At 42.7% G+C, this 22,155-nt stretch overlaps 1 protein-coding gene and 1 non-coding gene across 2 annotated transcripts in view; one reads left to right on the forward strand and one right to left on the reverse strand.

The window, feature by feature from the left end:
- Positions 1 to 22,155, reverse strand: part of AK4 (adenylate kinase 4) — an 84,549-nt gene that overhangs the window by 44,085 nt on the left and 18,309 nt on the right. The gene's annotated exons all lie outside the window — the stretch shown is intronic.
- TRNAE-UUC (transfer RNA glutamic acid (anticodon UUC)) lies at positions 10,776 to 10,848 on the forward strand. Its single transcript has one exon. It is a non-coding gene; the product is annotated as a tRNA-Glu (tRNA).

A 22,155-nucleotide genomic window follows, 5' to 3' on the forward strand; every position in this document is an offset into this window, starting at 1 on the left:
CCTGGAGATAAAGATTCTACAGAGTAGACTAAGTCAGATGACCTGGGATATACTGGGCTACATCTAATGGAAGCTCTTAAGTCTTACTTGTGACTTTACTAATACTGCTGGCTATGTTATTTGTATTTCACCTGTTTTACAAAATTGCTGTTTCTTACACTGCCAAATGTGTGACTGAGGCCTCTGATAGAATAATATGTAGTTCCATATGAGATCGATGATGCTAACAGTGTAACTCTAGATATGGGAAGAGGCAACAAGAGGGAATGTTTTCCTGGACCAAGAGGCTAGTAAGACAGGTGGTCCAGAGAATTTTGGATACTGTTTTATGGCCTAGTCCAGTAACAGCACATTGAGTGGCCTGTCAACAAAATCTTTGCCAAACCTGAGAATGGACATTCTCAGCACCATGGGATAAAATGGTCATGAAATGCCCCCCTCAAAATCATGGTCAAGTTTATGAGCAAAAAGGGGCTCTGCCAACTGAAAACTGACACTTGCCATCTACGTCTACAAAGATTAAATCATGGCCACTGCAACTGATGACCTTCAACTCCCCTGAAAGAAGTTTAGGGTGAAAATCAGGAATGAGGCACTCTGTGCTCTGGGAAAAACTGGCAGAACAGGCCTTCAGATAGTTTGGATCTTTTCAGGAGAAGATTTTATGAGTTTCAATTCTTACATCTTCTCATACCTAGAGAAACACTGACGTCATTAATGGTGACATCTGCCTTGGCTATTAAGGAAAATTTTACAATTAAAAGTCAAAATAGAGTAGCTATGGTTCAGACATCCTGGAAAATAACTAGGTGATGCTATGTGTGTACTTTCAGACTAGACCTTGTATTGCCAAACACTTTTTGAGTGTTTTCTGAGTCGTGTCAGGCTTGGATGCCACCATTCTCAAAACAATGTCTGCTGGAAGTTAGTAACTGCAACCTTACTTTTTGTAAAACTAGGCAACTGGCTAACTGGCTACAAGTCTCCCAGAAGTGCCAGGTCCAGACTGGGTTTCAGGCCTATCCTTCTAAAAAGAAATGAGATTTATTTTGTCTATTAAAATTCCTCCAACTACTTCTAATTGGGTCTGTTACACCAAAATGGCAGACCAAGGGATTGAGATTTTAATCATACAAGACTCAGATCTAGAACTTGGAACTCAGTAGTATTTCCAATTCAGCGTCTATCCTCCAAGCTGAGGCAGTCCTATGCCCCATTGTGACAGGAAGTTATCACAGTCATAGTTGCCTAGTTCACTAAATTAAAACTGAGCAGAACTCTGTGGGGCTCTGGAGTACAGATCTGTTCTCTGTTCTCCATTTCTTGTCTGTAGGATATAGGCTTCATTCAGCCTCCTTGACCTTCCCTGAGTTCCAAAGGGTGGATTCAAACAATTGCTAATCAAGGCAGGGAGGGGATACAGAAACAGAGGAGGAACAATCAAATGGTGATACAGCCTCCAAAAAAGGTCCTGGTTCCTACTCAAAGAAATATGCATAACAGTTCTTCCACAGAACTGGAGCCCCCACCCAGGTGGAGGATGGTGATTTCAGACTAAACACAAGGCTCCTGGAGCACAGCTCTGTTGCCTCACCACCAACCAATTAAAAAAAAAAAAAAAAGTCACAAAACCTGCAGCCCTCACCCCAAATGTTGCCTCCTGTTTCTGGGGACCAGTGATGACCATCTGTTAGGTCTCCTGTTTGACCCCTGTCTATTTCATCTCTGAGAGGAGCCAACAGTTTCAAACTAAAGTGCTGTTATTACAAGGGTGAATACTGGTTTCAGGCAAAAAAATACCTTGACTTAGATCAGGTAGAGAGAGACTTCTGCTCTGCTAGGCAGACCTACGCCCATGCACAGCAGGAAGAAGTTATAGAAGAAAGAGACCTCCGCCCCAATTCCCAAGAAGTATCTTGAGTATGAAGTCTCTCAGGGGGCATTTATTAAGGGAAGCACACTGACTGAAACCCCCCACCCTGGCCAGGCACCTTGGTAACCATTTGCATGAGTTGTTTTACGACAGGAGGTCCTGGTAAGGAACACTGAACTAATAAGCCTCCACCAACTGGAAGAGTTAGGGAAAGGTCAAAAGGAGACACCACATGTCCAGCCATCTCCCAGAATCCTTCTCTCTGGCATCCATCTTGGTTGTACAAGGCATACACCACCAGGAAGGACTCTGAGTCAGAATGATTGACTAAAGACAACCCGGAAACTAATCCCATCACCATTAAATCTGAGAATGCAAGCCATGTGACAGAGCTGTTCTCCTGGGTTCCCCTCCCCTACTGCTCTCCACCTGGGTGCCCTTTCCCAATAAAATTTCTTGCTCTGTCAGCACATGTGTCTCCTCGGACAATTCATTTCCGAGTGTTAGACAAGAACCCAGTTTTGGGCCCTGGAAGGGGTCCCCCTTCCTGCAACAACACTGATTAAGGCCACATTTGGAAAAACTGTCTTCAGAAAGAGAAAGATTAAGTGTCAGAACACAAAATGGCATGTATTATGAAATTATGCATGTATATGCACGGACATATATCACCATCCTCAATGTTAAATGTATTATAAGAAAACAACACTCCACTCTTAAAAATAAAAAATTTGTGGCAATGCAGCTAAAAAACCTATTTCATTTAATTACTATTAAATATAAATTAAAACATACATGGCCTTGGTGACCTTGAGAAATATATTTTTTCAATTTCTGATCAAATCAGACAACAAATACATTTTCAGAATTTAATGTTATCTATTAAGTTGTATGGGGCTTCCCAGGTGGTTCAGTGGTAAAGAATCTGCCTGCCAATGCAGGAGACACAGGAGACAGAGGTTCGATTCCTGGGTCAGGAAGATCCCTGGAGCAGGAAATAGCAAACCCACTCCAATATTCTTGCCTGGAAAATTCCATGGAAAGAGGAGTCTGGTGGATTACAGTCCAGGAGGGCACAACAAGTTGAACATGACTGAGTGACTGAGCACATATACATTAAAAATTCCATGGAAAGAGGAGTCTGGTGGATTACAGTCCAGGAGGGCACAACAAGTTGAACATGACTGAGTGACTGAGCACATATACATTAGGTTATATATTTAAGATAATATCAAGTTTAAAAATTTAGGATAACACAGAACTTAGCATACCTATTAAATTAGTCAGTTCTCCAAAATTCATGCTTCCAAGATATGGAAGATTTTTTATTGGCTTCAATTCTTTCACATTAAAGTTGTTCATATTCACATAGATCATTGTATTCAGGGCAGCAAATATGGCAAATATGGCAAAACCCCCCAAAAATATGGGGGTTTTTGTGAAATAGGTTTTTTAGCTGCATTGCCACAAAACCCCCCTGCTAAAAGGGGGATTTTGGACACACATTGTGAATTATCTTAATTAAAAAGAAAATATCTTAGTCTAAATAACTAGGAGAGCTACTAAGGAAATAAGATTTCTTTAGAAAAACCATAAGAACACACATACAGGTTTGTAGTCAGCACAAAATCCATTCTATAGACACCCTAAACATTCACGACTGCCAGCTCAAACATTCCAGAGACTAAACGACTTCCAAAAACAAACAAATGCATAAAGATCCAAAATGTGAAAGTAAGAGTAGTGAGACGGGGGAGGGGGTGGTAAACACTGTTCACTAAGGGGAAATTGTAGAATATGGAATGTGGCTGGTTTTGTGGGCTTAAATACTCTCTGAGTCCACTTAATATTCACTCAGTTCATATTTATTCAGAACCTACTATGTACCAGGCTCTGTACAAACTTCAGAGGAGGCCTGTACCACAGCTTAGAACCTCAACACTGGTATCAGGTCCTAGCCCCCCAAAAGTGTTCAATAGCAAAATTTCATGGAATTTTACACTGTCAGGCAAAAAAAAAAAAAAAAAAAATTTAAATAGTTAGCAATTATCACTCTGGGCTTCCTTGGTGGCTCAGTGGTAAAGAATCTGCCTGCCAATGCAGGAGATCCAGGTTCAATCACTGGGTCAGGAAGATCCCTTGGAGAAGGAAATGGCAACCCAAACCAGTATTCTTGCCTGGGAAATTCCATGGACAGAGGAGCCTAAAGGGCTACAGTCCATGGGGTCCCAAGAGTCAGACAAAACTTAGTGACTAAACAACTACTACTACATGCCAGGTACCACACAAGCACAAGAGTTACAAATATGAGGCTACCTCAAAGAATGAGAGGCGAGGGACAGACTCATGAACAAATATAATTATTGAAAACTGTATTCTCTGAATCCACTTGGAAGGAGCATGAAAGTTGCCACTATGTCCTAACAAGTGGAAAACTGCACAGACTGAAAAATCAATAATTCTTCTTGATTCCATAAGAGAGGGGAGGACACCTGGCAAACCACTGTCCCCAAGGATGGAGAGACGGCTGGGTAAATACATGGGGCCACAGCTCAACGGGTCATAACCCACAGCCAGTGCCAGGAAGGAAAACGTGAACTGTAACTGACAAGCTGCTGAAGGCTCTATGTGGACAGAAACTCAGGGAGGGCCCCATCAAAGGGGGAAGCCCATAACATTATGAGATTTTCCTCCAGACACTCTACCCGGTTGCCACAGTAAGTATAAGAGAAAAATCCCCTCAGGCTTCTGGCAGGGTGAGGGGAAAGGGAGCCATTTAAAAATAACCAGAGCACTTGGTTCTTCTTAGCAATTCCAAGCACGTGAAGATGAAAGGGGGTGGTTTCACCAAAGCAGGATGCTACATTTAACCTTAAATCTCACCTCAGAAAATAAACAGTTTTGAACACAAGGCTCATAATTATACTAATAAAATTGCAAATTATCATCTTGCCCCATTACAAATCTCAAACCGATTTTATTTCCCCTTTACAGCTAGGCTTCAAAAGATAGGATTTAATATTCAGTAGCTTCCTCATAACACTAAGCTCCTCCACATCCCACCATCTCATGCCACTGTTTTCTACCCTACAGCTGGAGTGGTACAAACTGCATATCTGAGCAAGTCACATCGCTGTTAAAAACACACCAGGGCTTCCCTGGTGGCATAGTGGATGAGACTCCATCTGCCAATGCAGGGGACACAAGGTTCCATCACTGGTCCGGGAAGATTCCACATGCTGTGGACAGCTAAGCCAGAGTGCCTGTGCCCTAGAGCCCAGGAGCCGCAACTACTGAGCCCCCTTACCCTAGAACTCACGCTCCACAACAAGAGAAGTCAACACCATGAGAAGCCTGAGCACCTCAACGAAGAGTAGCCCTCGCTCATCGCAGGCAGACAAAAGCCCTCGCAAAGGAATGAAGACCCAGAGCAATCAAAAATAAATAAATAAAATTTTTTAAATGTGTGAAAAAAAAGCCAAAACACTTCAAAGGGATTCTACTGCAGTAGCTTTCAAGTCCCTCCAAGATCTGGCCCCTGCCTACTTCAGTGGCCTCAAAGATTTTCTCCCATCACCCACATGTGGCCATCCCACGCCATCTCTACTCTCCAGTCCCAGGTCCTTTCTCCAAAACAAGCGAGGCCCCCAGTATATGGTCCCATGGCATCCTTCCTCCCTCCTTACAGCACTCACCACATCTGCATTTTATTTCTCATGTCAGTCCTCCCCAGTATACAACAGAGGATCGTGTCTGTCTGGTACACCACTGTCTCGAGTGCCCCATGAACAGCACCTGATCCAAAGCAGATGTTTGATACACACTTGAAGACCAAGTAGCCCCTCCAACTCTTTTCAGTCCCTAGAGGATCAGGGCTAACTGCAGCTTTCATAACAGGTGTAGCTACTTCTGACAGAATCAGACAGGTGTGTAAACACTTCAACCACTAATCTGTATGCTAGATTATGAATTTACATTGGGATATACTTTCCCAGCTAGGACGCCCACATTCAGTTCAGTTGCAAAGAAATGTCAAAAAGAAACCACATGGAAGTTGTAACATGTGAAGTTCACTGACCTTGCTATTACAACTCAGTCTGTGCCAGGCATGGCTCATTTCATTACATGTCAGGGAAACAATGAAAGGACCACTGTTTGTTACAGGAGCCACAAGGACCACACTGTTTGTTATAGACCACTGATGGTTTGGTCAGGGATAAAGTTGACAACTCGGCCTACTTCAAAACAAAGTCAAGTTATAAGAATAGTCTCCTATATTTCACTGGCACGACCAAGAGATAAAAAAATTTTTTGTTGTCCTAAAATCTGCCCATTTATATAGAAGTCTAAAATAGATTAAATTACACTGTATTATTCAAAGTACTATTGAAGGACCCATGTGTGTGTGTGTTAGTCACCAAATTATGTCTGACTCTTTGCAACTCCATGGATTGTAGCCCACCAGGCTCCTCTGTCCATGAGATTTCCCAGGCAAGAATACTGGACTGGGTTGCCATTTTCTTCTCCAAGGGATCTTCCTACCCAGGGATCAAACCCTAGTCTCCCACATTTCAGGCAGATTCTTTACTGCCTAAGCCACCAGGGAAGCCCCATTGAGGGACCCTGCATCTTGTAATTGTCCTCTTGTTTTGTCATATACTTTTGCCATAGATGTATTGAGGGACCCACACAACTATGGCAAAAGTGTATTGGAAAGGAAGAGGATAATTACAAGGGGCAGGGTAGCAGCTGGGATCATAGAGAAAGAACATACAGGGGCTTCCAAGGTACTTGTGACATTTTATGCCTTAGGTTGAGTGCTAGATACATAACTGTTATCCTTTACATTATACACACCGTGCTTATCTTCTTTTTGTCTGACTGCCTATAAAGTGATGGCAAACTGGATACAGAAGACAGAGCTGGGCAAATGTCCAAAAACCAGCAAATTGCCAAGATGCTTGGCTAAATCACCAGAAACACATAACAACTCCGTGTTCTCTTCATTGTTCAAGTTAGAAAACAGTGAAAGAGACCACTGTAAAAGAGCCTGATACCTGCTTAGGGATGCCTAAAGTAGGATAAACCATTGCCCGCTCTCAGTATCATCCCTTCACAGTGATCCCTCAGGACACCATCGAGAAGGCCAACTTTATCTGTCTCTCGCTCTCCCCCACAAACACACATTACAGTTCAGTTCAGTCGCTCAGTCGTGTCCGACTCTTCACGACCCAATGAACCGCAGCACTCCAGGCCTCCCTGTCTATCACCAACTCCCGGAGTTTACCCACACTCATGTCCATTGAGTCGGCAATGCCATCCAATCATCTTATCCTCTGTTGTCCCCTTCTCCTCCTGCCCTCAATCTTTCCCAGCATCAGGGTCTTTTCCAATGAGTCAGCTCTTCACATCATGTGGCCAAAGTATTGGAGTTTCAACTTCATCCTTCCAATGAACATCCAGGACTGATCTCCTTTAGGATGGACTGGCTGGATCTCCTTGCAGTCCAAGGGATCCTCAAGAGTCTTCTCCAACACCACAGTTCAAAAGCATCAATTCTTCTGCACTCAGCCTTCTTTATAGTCCAACTCTCACATCCATACATGACCACTGAAAAAACCATAGCCTTGACTAGACGGACCTTTGTTGGCAAAGTAATGTCTCTGCTTTTAAATATGCTATCTAGGTTGGTCATAACTTTCCTTCCAAGGAGTAAATGTCTTTTAATTTCATGGCTGCAATCACCGTCTGCAGTGATTTTGGAGCCCTCAAAAATAAAGTCAGCCACTGTTTCCACTGTTTTCCCATTTATCTGCCTTGAAGTGATGGGACCGGATGCCATGATCTTAGTTTTCTGAATGTTGAGCTTTAAGCCAACTTTTTCACTCTCCTCTTTCACTTTCATCAAGAGGCTCTTTAGTTCTTCTTCACTTTCTGCCACAAGGGTGGTGTCATCTGTGTATCTGAGGTTATTGATATTTCTCCCGGCAATCTTGATTCCAGCTTGTGCTTCATTCAGCCCAGCATTTCTCATGATGTGCTCTGCATATAAGTTAAATAAGTAGGGTGACAATATACAGCCTTGATGTACTCCTTTTCCTATTTGGAACCAGTCTGTTCCATATCCAGCTTAACTGTTGCTTCCTGATCTGCATACAGATTTTTCAAGAGGCAGGTCGGGTGGTCTGGTATTCCCATCTCTTGAAGAATTTTCCAGAGTTTATTGTGATCCACACAGTCAAAGGCTTTGGCACAGTCAATAAAGCAGAAATAGATGTTTTTCTGGAACTCTTGCTTTTTCAATGATCCAGCGGATGTTGGCAATTTGATCTCTGGTTCCTCTGCCTTTTCTAATATGTTCCTATATGCCAGGTGTTGTCCTAAGCAGTTTATACATACGAACCCATTCAATCCTCATAAATATCTATGAGGTCAATGCTAGTATTTTCCCCATTTCCCAAACAAGTACACTGAAATACAGAAAGAGTAAGTAATTCTCCGAAAGTAACTCAGCTAATAATAAGTAACAGAGCCAGGAATCACACTCAAGTAGTCTCCATTTCCTTAACCACTTTACTACACTGTCTCTCAGTGTTTGAGAGCATTTCCGTGAATAATGGCACTTTGGATGTTAGAGTCCATTCTCCTGGAAGGGTGAAGGAAATCCCTAACAAAAGGGACAGGAACATACACTTCTGTCATATATGTATGCATGCTAAGTCACTTCAGTCTTGTCTGACTCTTTGAGACCCTATGGACCGTAGCCTGCCAGTTCCTCTGTCCATGGGATTCTCCAGGCAAGAGTACCAGAGTTGATTGCCATGCCCTCCTCCAGGGGATCTTCCTGACCCAGGGATTGAATCCATGCCTCTTATGTCTCCTGCTTTAGGCAGGCAGGTTCTTTACCACTAGCGGCACCTGGAAGAATGTTTGTGTGCAGTATATATATGCATTAATGGTGATAGTATGCCCTGTGGGAAATACATGTCTTCAACTAAATAAAAACTTACAGCAACTATTTCTGTGCAGCTGCTTCCTACCAAGCTCTTAAGCACCCTGCAACCCTACACCTCCAAACTCTCCACATGGCCCCTTCTCTCCTCTGATCCATGTCTATACAACTCTGAGAGGCTTTCCAAAAAAAAGAAAATATAGTTGGCACAAGTCGCTTCCTCCTCCAACACCAAGAATGCATTCCCTGGCCTACAGGATGATGTGGAAACTCCTCAGGATGGCAATCAAAATCTTTCTGATCCACCTGGAACTATTCCTCAAATCTGACCTCCCACACAGATCTTTCCCTCAAGATCTCTTCCCTCGAGCAGTCCACAGACTCAGGGAAGAAAGGGCAAGACAGGAGAGAAAGAGTGCTGACGGACATGTGCCTGAGACACACAGGGACACACAGGTGGTCACCGCCATCTGACCTTAGGTCCAAGAATACTTGCCTCCCTAGAACTGGGCTTTGAAGGGCTGACAGAGGTTGCCTGGAAGAATCACCTTTCAAGGACTTCATGTACCAGCCACCTCACAGCCATATATTTCCTACTCCCTTCAGAGGAGTAATCCTCTCTCCTGTATTCCACCAGCACCTGGGCTGAAGTTAATACATGATGTGTCTTCAGACATTAGAAAAAAGATATTGCCTTTGGAAGATGCCCATTTCTCAAAGCTGACTCAGCTGTAAGCCAGGGAACACAGCTCGCTGGACAGAACCCAAGCTGGACTGTAAGCCCACCCCCAACACTCCCCAGCCAAGTACCCGCCCACTCCCTATGCAGGGTCACAGCCTGTGCAACTACATGTGATTGCACATCTACCTACACGTCGTTCATCGTGTTCAATGGAGGCTGTTCAGAAATCCTCCACACCAGATTATAATCTCCTTGAGGCCACATATTATGGGGTTCCCAGGTGGCTCAGTAGTAAACAATCTGCCTGGCAATGCAGGAGACACAGGTTCAATCCTTGGGTTGGGAAGATACCCTAGAGAAGGAAATGGTAACCCACTCCAGTATTCTCACCAGGAAAAATGTCATGGGCAGAGGAGCCTGGAAGGTTACAGTCCATGGGATCGCAGAGTCAGACACAACTTAGTGACTTAACAACAGCAAGAGCCTAAGAGCTACCCTATCTTTAAAATCTCCATCCTTCCATTGCTAAGGTCCTACAGATTAGATGAACTTTATTATCACTACACCCACAATATCTTATATCTATTGTATTTTTCAGCAGTCCTGATAAAGTCAACGCTTTAAGGCAATTAAGGCTTAGAAAGATCTTCTTAATCACAGTAAGAATTATGTACAGAAATATTTCCTTTAAATATTATTTTTTCTAATTCTTTGGTAAGCCTTGAATAATTGAGTAAAATAAATTACTGGATTAATAAGCAAACCACTATAAACAGACACAGTGTAGTCTGTTAATGGGTCTCACGACGATTGCTTCAGTCTATTCAGGCTGGTGCAGAAAGATCATCACCACAGGTTGTCTTTGGATCCCAAACTGGAGCTCTTTACAAGAAAGGATCTGTTCCTGCAAGTGGATGCCTGCCCCTCCTGAAGCCACCTGACATTCTCCAACACCCACAAGAGGTGCATGAGTCACCTCTTAAAGATTCTGAGAGTGCAACTCCAAAATATTATCTAACAGAATAAGCGAAGAGTTTAGTGTGAAGGAAACAACTTATCATGTCCAAACTAACATGCAGGTGCTTGCTTGGAAGTCACCCCAAGTCAGAGCTTGTACTAGGCTCAGCTGTCAAAAACCTGCTGCCTCTCTGAGCTATCTCCTCTTCTGGGTGTCTATGTGTCACAAGTTAGGTTCTACCCAATGGTTTCCTGATAAATCACAAGATGTTAGGAACTGTAAACCAAGACCAAAGAAGACCAGAGGAAATTCCCTGGTGGTTCAGTGGTTAGAACTCCACACTTTCACTGCTGAGGCCTCAGGTTCAATCCCTGGTCAGGGAACCAAGATCACACAAACGACACAGCAAGGCAAAAAAAAAAAAAAAAAGAAAGGAACAGTACCAGAGATAAATGTATAACCTACTTAATGTAAAACAAGGCAACATTTTGAAACTATAAAAAGACTTTATTCTATCCACTCTTTGTTCCTTTGGACATCATCAGACTAAGCTCCCCCTAGGATCAAATTATTGACCACATCTCTCCTAACTTCACACAAAGCACTCCTGTCTTCAAAACCTTTCCTCTGCCATTTAGTCTCCAGATAAAATGTTTACCTCATCATGGGGTCATTACTGGGGCTTCCCCGGTGACTCAGCAGTAAGAATCTGCCTACAAAGTGGAAGCTGCAGGAGACATGGGTTCAATCCCTAGGTTGGGAAGATCTCCTGGAGAGGGCATGGCAACCCACTCCAGTATTCTTGCCTGAAGAATTTCACGGACAGAGAAGCCTGGCAGGCTGCAACTTAGCACGGGACAAGGTCATTATTATTACCGGTGTCTTAACCAAAGGAAATTGTGGTGAAAATTATTTGAATAAACATTTGAAAACTACTTGTGATCTATATGATCAATCACTACTCCCAAGGTTAAAAGGAGGTTAATAGCAAAAAAAATTATTTTTTCTTTTTAGATTTGAACCCAAACGTAAAGTACAAATGTTTCTCTTTACCACTAATTCTGAGGTTAAAATGAAAGAATTTATACTGTGATTTCTTTTTTTCTATTGAGTTCTAATTCACATAACATTAGTTTCTGATCTACAACATAATGACTTGATATTCGTATATATTGAAAAATGATCACCACAATAAAGCCAGTTAACATCCGTCAACATTCATAACCACAAACTTTTTTCTTATGAAGAGAACATTTAAGGTCTATTCTCATTAGTGTGTACACACATAAATATTTCTATATTCAAAATAGAAAACCAGGGACCTCCCTGGTGGTCCAGTGCTTAAGACTCTGTGCTCTCAATGCAGGGGGAATGGGTTCAATCCCTGGTTGGGTAACTAAATCCCACATGCTGGAAAACATGACCATAAAAAAAGAAGATAAAACAGAAATCCAATAAACAAATGAATTACTTTTGAGAGGGAAAAAAAAAAGATATATTTTCTTGGCAAATTTCAAATACGTAATAAAATATTATTAACTATAACCACCACACTATATGTGCATCCCAAGGGCTCTTATACTTTAGTTTGGACTTTTTGACAGGCTAAACCCCCACCTCTGGCAATCACCAATCTGTTCTCTGTATCTATGAGCTCAAGGTTTTTTTGTTTTGTTTGTTTCTGAGACTCCACATTTAAATGAGATCATTCAGTTGATTTATTACTAATATCTATATTTTTAATCAAGGAACAATATCCTTTTAAAAACATAGAACTGCCTTCATAATGAAGCAAAGAGCCAACATGATACAATGAATTACCACAAAAGTGGGAATCTGGAGTCTTGACTCTTTTAAGTTTGCCTCCAAGTCACTGCCCATGGCCTGAACACATCAATGTCCTTCACTGATTGCAGCCTCAAGTTTCCTCATTTGAGTGAGGGAGGTGAACTCTTCTTCCTCTGTAATCTCAGAGGCAGAATTTCAATTTCCTATACCTCTGTTCAGTTCATTTGCTCAGTCGTGTCCAACTCTTTGCAGCCCCAAGGACTACAGCACGCCAGGCTTCCCTGTCCATCACCAACTCCTGGAGCTTGCTCAAACTCATGTCCATCGAGGCAGTGATGCCATCCAACCATCTCATCCTCTATCGTCCCCTTCTCCTCCTGCCTTCAATCTTTCCCAGCATCAGGGTCTTTTCCAATGAGTCAATTCTTCACATCAGGTGGCCAAAGTACTGGAGCTTCAATCAGTCCTTCCAGTAAATGTTGAGAGTTGATTCCTTTAGGATTGACTGGATTGATCTCCTTGCAGTCCAAGGGACTCTCACGAGTCTTCTCCAACACCACATTTCAAAAGCATCAATTCTTTGGCACTCAGCTTTCTTTCTCTATGGTCCAAATCTCACATCCACATACATGACTACTGCAAAAACCATAGCTTTAACTAGATGGACCTCTGTCAGCAAAGTAATGTTTCTGCTTTTTAATATGTTGCCTAGGTTGGTCATAGCTTTTGTTCCAAGGAGCAAGTGTCTTTTAATTTCATGGCTGCGGTCACCATCTGCAGTGATTTTGGAGCCCAAAAAAATAAAGTCTGCCACTGTTTCCATTATTTCCCCATCTATTTGCCATGAAGTGATGGGACTGGATGCCATGATCTTCGTTTTTTGAATGCTGAGTTTTAAGCCTGCTTTTTCACCCTCCTCTTTCACTTTCATCAAGAGGCTCTTTAGTTCCTCTTCACTTTCTGCCATAAAGGTGGTGTCATCTGCATATCTGAGGTTGTTGATATTTCTCCCAGCAATCCTGATTTCAACTTGTGCTTCACGAAGCCCAGCATACCCTGGCATTTCACATGATACTCTGCATATAAGTTAAACAAACAAGGTGACAATATATAGCCTTTACATACTCCTTTCCCAATTTGGAAGCAGTCCATTGTTCCATGTCAGGTTGTAACTACTGCTTCTTGACCTGCATACAGGTTTCTCAGGAGACAGGTAAGGTCGTCTGGTATTCCCATCTCTTTAAGAATTTTCCAGTTTGCTGCGATCCACACAGTCAAAGGCTTTAGCGTAGTCAATGAAGCAGAATTAAATGTTTTTCTGGAACTCTCTTGCTTTTCTATGATCCAGCGGAAGTTGTCAATTTGATCTCTGGTTCCTCTGCCTTTTCTAAATCCAGTTTGAATATCTGGTAGTTCTGGGTTCACGTACTGTTGAAGCCTGGCTTAGAGAATTTTGAGCATTACTTGGCTAGCATGTGAGATGAGCGCAGGTATAGGTACTAATATACCTGGCTTTGGACTTGAGCTTTCAGGCTGCTTAGCACGTCTGAAACCACAGCAGGATCCTTTCACTCACCTAGACTCTACCTCTGAAGTGAGCACAGGTGAGACCAAGGAGCATCTCCCTGCCTTCACGCACCACTAAGGTGCTGACCACTATATCCATTCTAGACATGACAAGCGGGGTCTGGACCAGAACTCAGGCCTGACCCATGTGCCTGGGAATAAGGGCAAATGCTTTGTTTGGCCTGTTTGCTTTTTACCTCTCTAGCCAGACTGGATATTTACATTCACTTAGTCTAATTTTGTACCCTAGGTCCAGAAATGTGTTGGCAGTGGGTGTGTTTTCTATAATAGCCAAGATAAAAATATGCATGGACAAAAGCCACGACTTTGGGTAGGGGAGGGGCTCGTATTACTGAGAAAGAAGGTGATCGAATGTCTAAGCACAAAGAATATCCTTAAGCTTTCTCATCCCATCAGCAGATCAATTATGTGACCCCCCCCCACATACTGATTCAAAGAATACAATTACACAGTGACTTCATTTTAAGACTTTTAAATAAATCATGAAAGGAAAAAGATACTATAAATTTCATTAAGCCAAAAAAATTTTGGAATATTTTCTTGGCCCAGAATAGGAACACATGCATTTATAGACGCACCATGAACATCTGGTGAAGGACCACATGCTGCCTTACATAAGCAGCAGGAGAAAAAGCAGACTGGGATGAAGGCAACAGAATCTGGGCAAGGGAACAAATGGGAAAAGGCAAGTAATCCGTAAGGTTTGCCAAAATCAAGGCTGAGTTTTAGACCCAGAGTGTTCAGCCATCTCCTCAAGCTCAAGTGCCGCAAGTCTGCCTTGGCACCCACGATACAGGCACTTCCAGCCCCAAGGAGCAGGATCATACTTTATGATCACAAGCTCTCTAGATTTTCTCTGCCTCCCTTGTGACCTGACCAAACCCAACTACTAGCCCCATGCAGAGGACAGAGGGGATTTTCACTTTTAAAGCAAGATAAAAGGAATTCCTTCCATTGCAGAAGGCCTGGGTATGGTTCTGGCTGTGCCAGGCATCTTGTCAGCTGCCTCTCTGTGCAGGATTTTGGCTGCAGATCTGCACAAGGGAAGCTGCTGTTTCTTCCAGAGCCATCTGCTCAAACAGGATGGGTTGCTACCGCTGCCCACGGTGGGGGAGGGGGGAGGGGGGTCCTCTCTCTCTCCCTCTGCCATAGCTTTCTGGCAATACTCGGATGGAGAACTACTCCAAGAACACTGAAGATGTGCACATTCACCAGCCTCCCAGAGCTGGTAGCAGGCAGTCCTGCAAACAAAGGAAAAGAAGAGGAGGGAAACACTTTTCCTCTAGGGCTCCCAGTGGGATATATGGTCCACTGAGAAGGCCCACATGCCATCATCCTTTAACACCAGCAAGGACAACAATAATAATAATACCAGAGGGCAACCATATAAAAAACAGTACAGAGGTTCTGCAAAAAATCAAAAATAGAATCACCTGGGACTTCCCTGGGTGGTCCAGTGGTAGAGAATCCATCTGCTAATGCAGGGAACACAGGTTCGAAACCTGGTCTGAGAAGATTCTACATGCCACAGAGCAGCTAATTCCATGCTCCACAACATGAGAAGCCAACACAAGGAGAAGCCCCCACACGGCAACTATAAAGTAGCCCCTGCTTTCCCAACTAAAGAAAGCCAGTGCTCAGCAATGAAAACTCAGTGCAGCCAAAAATAAATAAATTTAAAAAAAAAAAAAGAATTACCATATGATCCAGCAATTCTACTCAGGGTATTTATCCAAAGAAAATGAAAACACCAACTTGAAAAGATTTATGTAGCCTTGCGTACACTGTGGGACTTCCCAGTTGGCTTGGTGGTAAAGAATCTGCCTGCCAATGCAGGAGACACAAGATACGCGGGTTTGATCCCTGGGTTGAGAAGATCCCCTGGAGAAGGAAATAGCAACCCACTCCCAGTATTCTTGCTTGAAAATTGCCATGGACAGAGAAGCCTGTCAGGCTACAGTCCATGGGGTTGCAAAAAAAGTAGGAGATGACTCAGCAACTAGACAACAACAACAATGTTCACTGCAGTTCAATAGCCACGGTATGGAAACAACCTAAACGTTCATCAGTAGATGAATGGATAAAGAAAATGAGTGATACACACACAGACACACACACACACGTATACAGAGAGAGAATATTACCAAGCCATTAAAAAGAATGAAATATTGGGACTTTGCTGGAGGTCCAGTGGCTAAGACATCATGCTACCAATTCAGGGGACCTGGGTTCAATCCCTGGTCAGGGAACTAGATCCCATATGCTCCAAATAAGGGTTCACATGCTGCAACTAAAGATCCTGCATGCTACAAAGAAGACAGAAGGTCCCTGCTGCAACTAACACTTGCTGCAGCCAGATAAATTTAAAAAAAACAAAAACAAAAACTAAGTTTAATCTTAAAGAAAGAGCGATTAGAGAGTGGTCAGAACTGTAGATGGTGGAGTGAAGTGCTGTGTACCCACTGAGCAGGTGATGGGAATCTAAAAGTGAAAGTCGCTCAGTCGTATCTGACTTTTTGTGACCCCATGAACTATACAGCCCATGGAATTCTCTAGGCCAGAATACTGGAGTGGGTAGCCTTTCCCTTCTCCAGCAGATTCTCCCAACCCAGGGATCAAACCAGGGTCTCCTGCATTGCAGGTGGATTCTTTACCAACTGAGCTATCAAGCACACAGGATGGGAACCTGAGTCTTCCAAATTCAACAGATAATGCTGGAGTACTGGTCAAGTGCCACAGACTGTTCCCCAGTGTCACCCATCACCCTGACTGTGACAGCGTGTCTATTCCTGAGAATAGTCACTCTCCCAGGTCACATATCACAATGACTCAGTGCTACCCACCAGGATTTGCAATTTGAAAATCTGTTTAGAACTCAGTCCGAACTTGCCCAGAAGCAGAAGTAATCAGGAGAAGAAAGCATTGGATTTCATCCTCTGACTCTAGAAGTCTTAACCTCACTAACTAATTTGAAGACGAGCTGATAAATTACCCAACAGGAAACATTAAACTTTGCCCATTAAACCAAGGGATGGCTTTCAGGCTAAGATAATTATTCCCAGAGTTGCCTCTATTTCAAGAAGAGTTCCTGGATATCTGAGGATATATATCCCCTTATAAATCAAAGTGCCATTAGTATACTAGTGATTTCAACCTCTACACTTATTCTACACTCAAGTCTCTACATCTTTTTCTGCTAGATATGCATATACATGAAATTTGAATGCTCCACCAGATACACAATTTTACACTCAATTTTAAACTTTCACACTTTTTCCACCTGCCAAATGAAAGAAGGAAAACAAAGCAGACATGTATAGTTAAGCAGCTGCCACAGCTGTTCTTTGAAAACTGGTACAAAGAAGGTGACATATACTCAAGACAAGAATTTCCCATTCCTTTTTTCTTTTTTTAACACTAAGCCAAAAAACACCTGGAGTCTCTATAAATGATCAAATTCATGCAGTAGATCCACCTTGCCATGGCAAGGCAGCATGGTCTGGTAGCAGTCAACAAAATGAAGTTATGTTTTTAATTCATTCTACTACAAGTAAACAATTGGATTCCACCTCTTGGGAATCTAAAAACAAAATGATAAAACCTGCAGGTAAATGTAAACCTCATGGAAGTCAATGACAACTGTGATGGTGATTACTAGTTTATTTAGCTTTACATATTTTATGCAACGCATCAACAACATTCAGTCTCTGCGACTTTTTTTAAGGGGGAGGTACACAGGGTCTTCATTGCTGTGCACGGGCTTTCTCTAGTTGCAGCGGGTGGCACTACTACCCGGGCTTCTCACTTCGTTGGCTTCTCTTGCAGAGCACGGGCTCAAGGGCACTCGGGCACAGCAGTTGAGGCATGTGGAATCTTCCCAGACCAGGGGTCAAACCCATGACCCCTACATAGGCAGGCAGATTCTTAACCACTGGACCACCTTTTAGGAAGGACTATGTCTCTTACTTTGTTCAGAAAGCAACACTGGATGAATCTGTAGTAGAAAGGAATGAAGGAAAGAGGGAAAGATCACTGCAACAGAGTGGTGCCCTAACAGTTGGCCTTGCCTGTGTGACAACTGGACTTTCAAGAAGAAAGCTTTAAAACATCAGATTCTGTAGCTTTTTGTTTGTGTTTTTTGCCTTTCACTGGTCACTAACTACGAAAAACATTTCCAAGACATGCTTATAATCAGGTCTGTATAACTAAAGGCAAACTGGAGAAGAACCAGAACTAAAGAAAGATTCTATGATCATAATTTAACTTCTAGAAACACCACTTCCTAATCCCCAGTGGGGTCTGGTTTCTATCACTTAGAATATCTCTCGCCAACTAACAGTAGTTCCAGCTCTGGCTCAGCCACCATCTGTGTCCATCTTTCACAATCCCCACCATCGAGGAGAAGCAATGTTGCAGTGCTATTTGGTTTGGCTAGATTCCTCTAGACATAAGCTCAGTACATGCATTTTTAATTCTCTGGCTGTGAACTTTAGCAGTATTTGAAACACGACATTTCAAAACCTAAAGTTGACCTTGATGAGATTTGGACTGGCACTCTGAGATAACCTAACAGAAACATCTATGCTGGGGAAAGAAATCCTTACATGAGGCTTTTAGAACACATTTCCTCCACAAGACTAACATCCCCGTGATAACTACAAACAACACATCTGTCTGCAACCGGGGTGAGATTAGTGAGGCACTCACTTTGGGCCAAAAATTGGAGAGGATATAAAAGAAAACAAGCTCTAGTAACCAAGATAAATAATATTTTAAAATATTATTCAATGTTTTAAAATACCAAAATTAAGGCTATGGATTTAAAAGATATTCACAACTTAAAAGTTAAGAGAATTTTTAGTATTTCAAGCCTAGGAGACAGCATCTCAAGTAACCCTGGAGAACCACTAAGGAGGTGAGGAGAGGAGCCAGGTAGAGTTTTACAACAAAGGGCAGGTAGTTTGAATATCAAAAGATTATTATTGATTAAAGAAAACCAGATATCCCAAGTTAAGGAATTTTGCATTTTTCTATATATAGAAAAATACAAAAGTCCTAGCTCACTGAAATCACTCCTTTGATATGAAGGAATCTCTCTGGGGTCTGTATCCTGTGTCATCACATCCTGAGTTTCTTCAGGGCTCAACATAGGGAGCAGCTACAGTCTGATGGCTGCTAGATGGCAGGTATTTTTTTCTTCCTGAGTTCCCCAGGGCTCACCAGCTCACCATCCGTGGTGTCTGCAATTGCTGATGACTATGACATCCTTTGTTTACTGATACGGCAGGAAATATTTCATTTCTCAAGGCAAAAAAACCCATGATGAAAAATTACAAAATTTTTAAATAAAGACAGGATCCAATCCTGCACTTGTACAACTGACTGTCACTCACTTCACCCCAATCTCAGTCCTTTCAGATTTGGTCTCTATTTAAAATGTTGGTATTTTGGCACTTCCCTGGTAGCTCAATGGTGAAGAATTTGCCTGCCAATAACGGGGGTCACAGGTTCAATCCCTGATCCAGGAGGATCCCACATGACAAGGAGCAATTGGGCCCATGCAACACAACTACTGAGTCTGTGTTCCAGAGCCCGGGAGCCATGACGACTGAGCCCACGTGCCAAAACTACCGAAGGCCATGAGCCCTAGAGCCCATGCTCCACAACGAGAGACGCCACCGCATTGAGAAGCCTGAGCACCACAACTGGAGAGTAGCCCCCTGCTCGTTGCAACTAAAGAAAGCCCACATGCAGCAATGAAGACCCAGCACCAGCCATTAATAAATAAAAATAAATCTTTAAAACAATAACTTTTCAAATGTTGACATGTGCCTTATTTTACTTCATTAAACTATTTATCTTGATGACTGATTTTTTTGGCAGCCCTTTAAATTTTTTACTTAAGGAGAGTGCCTTGCTCGCTCTTTTAAACCTAGCCTCAGCCCTGCCAAAACATATTAACTTATTTCACACAGGGAAACTTGATGAGGCAGCTCTATCATGACTCTCATTTATAAATGAATAAACACAAAAAGGTTAGCCATTGATGCTTTGCCCAAATTCCTACAGCTAGGGTGGCCAAGTCAGACTCCAAACCCAGCTATGTGGGTCATAGCACAAACTCTTATTAAAGGCAACTCTCAGAGCTTTGCGTCACTAATGTATCTGGCATGGGTGAAACTGATCAGGATACTGTGGGGCCCCAATGGACACAAAGTCTTTCTGGGTCCCCTATTTCTTTTATTTATTTGGTTAGTTGCGGCACACAGGATCTTTGATCTTCATTGCATCCTGTGGGATCTTTAGTTGCAGCATGTGGGATCTAGTTCCCTGACCAGGGATCAAACCTGGGCACCCTGCATTGGGAGCTCAGAGTCTTAGCCACTAAACCACCAATGAAAGTGAAAAGTGAAAGTGAAAGTCGCTGAGTCATGTCCAACTCTTTCCAACCCCTTGAACTATACAGTCCATGGAATTCTCCAGGCCAGCATATTGGAGTGGGTAGCCTTTCCCTTCTCCAGGGGATCTTACCAACCCAGGGATCGAACCCAGGTCTCCTGCATTGCAGGCAGATTCTTTACCTGCTGAGCCACAGGGAAGCCCAGTGAAGTCACCTCCATTTCTTATTTAAAGGATAAAGGCTTCAGCCTCTTTCCTAAACCCTCCCAGAGATCCAAAGGGCAGATTCAAACAGCTACCAATCAGGGAAGTAAGGGATGCAGAAACAAAGGAGGAACAAACAAGAAACTATAGTACAGTGATTAAAGCAGCATCCTGATTCCTCCTCAAGGGACTACAGAATCTTTGAGTTCTTCTGCAGGAACTAAGACTCCACCCAGGTGGGGGTTGGTAATTTGGGAGCACCACTCTGTCACCTCACCACCAATAAATCAGAAGAAAAGTCACACATCCTGAAGCCCTCACCCCAAATTTTGTTTACAGAAACTCTTCCACAAAAGCCATCAGGGAATTCATGGGGTTTGGAGCACAAGCCACTGGTCTCCTTGCTTGACCCTGCAATAAAACTTTGCTCCAAGCTCAGATTTTTCAATTCACTTGGCCTCATCTCTTCTTTGGTAACCTAAGTTGCTACAATCCTGGGTTTCATAAAATAATATGTGGGAAACAGTCCAAATAAGCTATAATTAATGACAATCTGGGTAAATTCGGTCATGAGTTGTTCACTGCTGATCTGTGTCCTGCAATATTTAGGCTGATTAATTCCATCCGGAATTTCTCCTGGAATCTTTCTAATTTGTCCCTAATTCTCAGAGGGAACCAAGAAAGTAAGATCTCTGAACCCTCACTCAAGGACAGCAGTACAGAGCTGAATAGTCTGGAGTAGCTGGTGTCTGAACTTAGGTCTTCGCACTAATCTTCAAATACTGTTAGCTTTATGAAGCTACATGAGCTACACTGAATTGCAGGACATGTTCAGAAATACTCCCAAATAATGTATTCATTTAGGAAGTAGAATATAGAAGTAAATCCACTATAACTGTAAGCAGATAGGGTAGGCGGTCCCTGGAGAAAGAGAACCAGGAATGGCTTTCTTGACATGAGAGAACTCATTTTGGCCTAAAACATTTTGTGATCTAACCCGGATCAGGATGCTTGCCCTTGAACAGGTCTCAATAATAATGATCTTAAGGGAACAAAGGAATGCTGGAATAGAGAAAAGGCAGTCAAACATCAGTTCAGTGATAAAGCAAGAGTCCTAGTTACTCCTCAAAGGATATACATAATAGTATATCTTTGAGTTCTGTAGAAACTAGGACCCCAACCCAGACGGAAGATAGGATAAGGATACTGCCCCTCCAGACTTCAATCAACCAAGACTTAGATTGTTGGCCTTTGCCCCAATTCTAGGCTGAACCCTCCTGGCTCAAGCCCCTTCATGAATATGCATGTAGCCTTAGCTTAAACTTCCCTGATTTTGCTGATTGGGTATGCTGCTTTGAGAAAGATCACAAAGTACTTGCTGCAAGTAATAAGTCCTTCACTCTCCCGTACTTTGGCTTGGTTGTGTCTACTGGCTCAACATCCACTAAGAGGTGAACCCAGCTTTCCGGTAACTTAGCTGCAATGATCCTGCCACATTTAGCTAGCTGTCAGGAGGGATGGCCACTGCAGATTAAAAGGGCCATAGTGAAATCAGGCTGCAAAAGAACCTAGAAAAAATATCATGGGAAGAATGGCTGGGGGAACAAGGGCTATTTTTCTTGGGGGGAAAAAAAAGACAACTTAAGTCAGAGAAGTGGTGCCTAGCAACTATTTTCAATTATCTGAAGAGCTAGTGGATTTAATTTATGTGA

This window comes from Dama dama, chromosome 20 (genome assembly GCF_033118175.1).
Source record: "Dama dama isolate Ldn47 chromosome 20, ASM3311817v1, whole genome shotgun sequence".
NCBI lineage: Eukaryota > Metazoa > Chordata > Mammalia > Artiodactyla > Cervidae > Dama > Dama dama.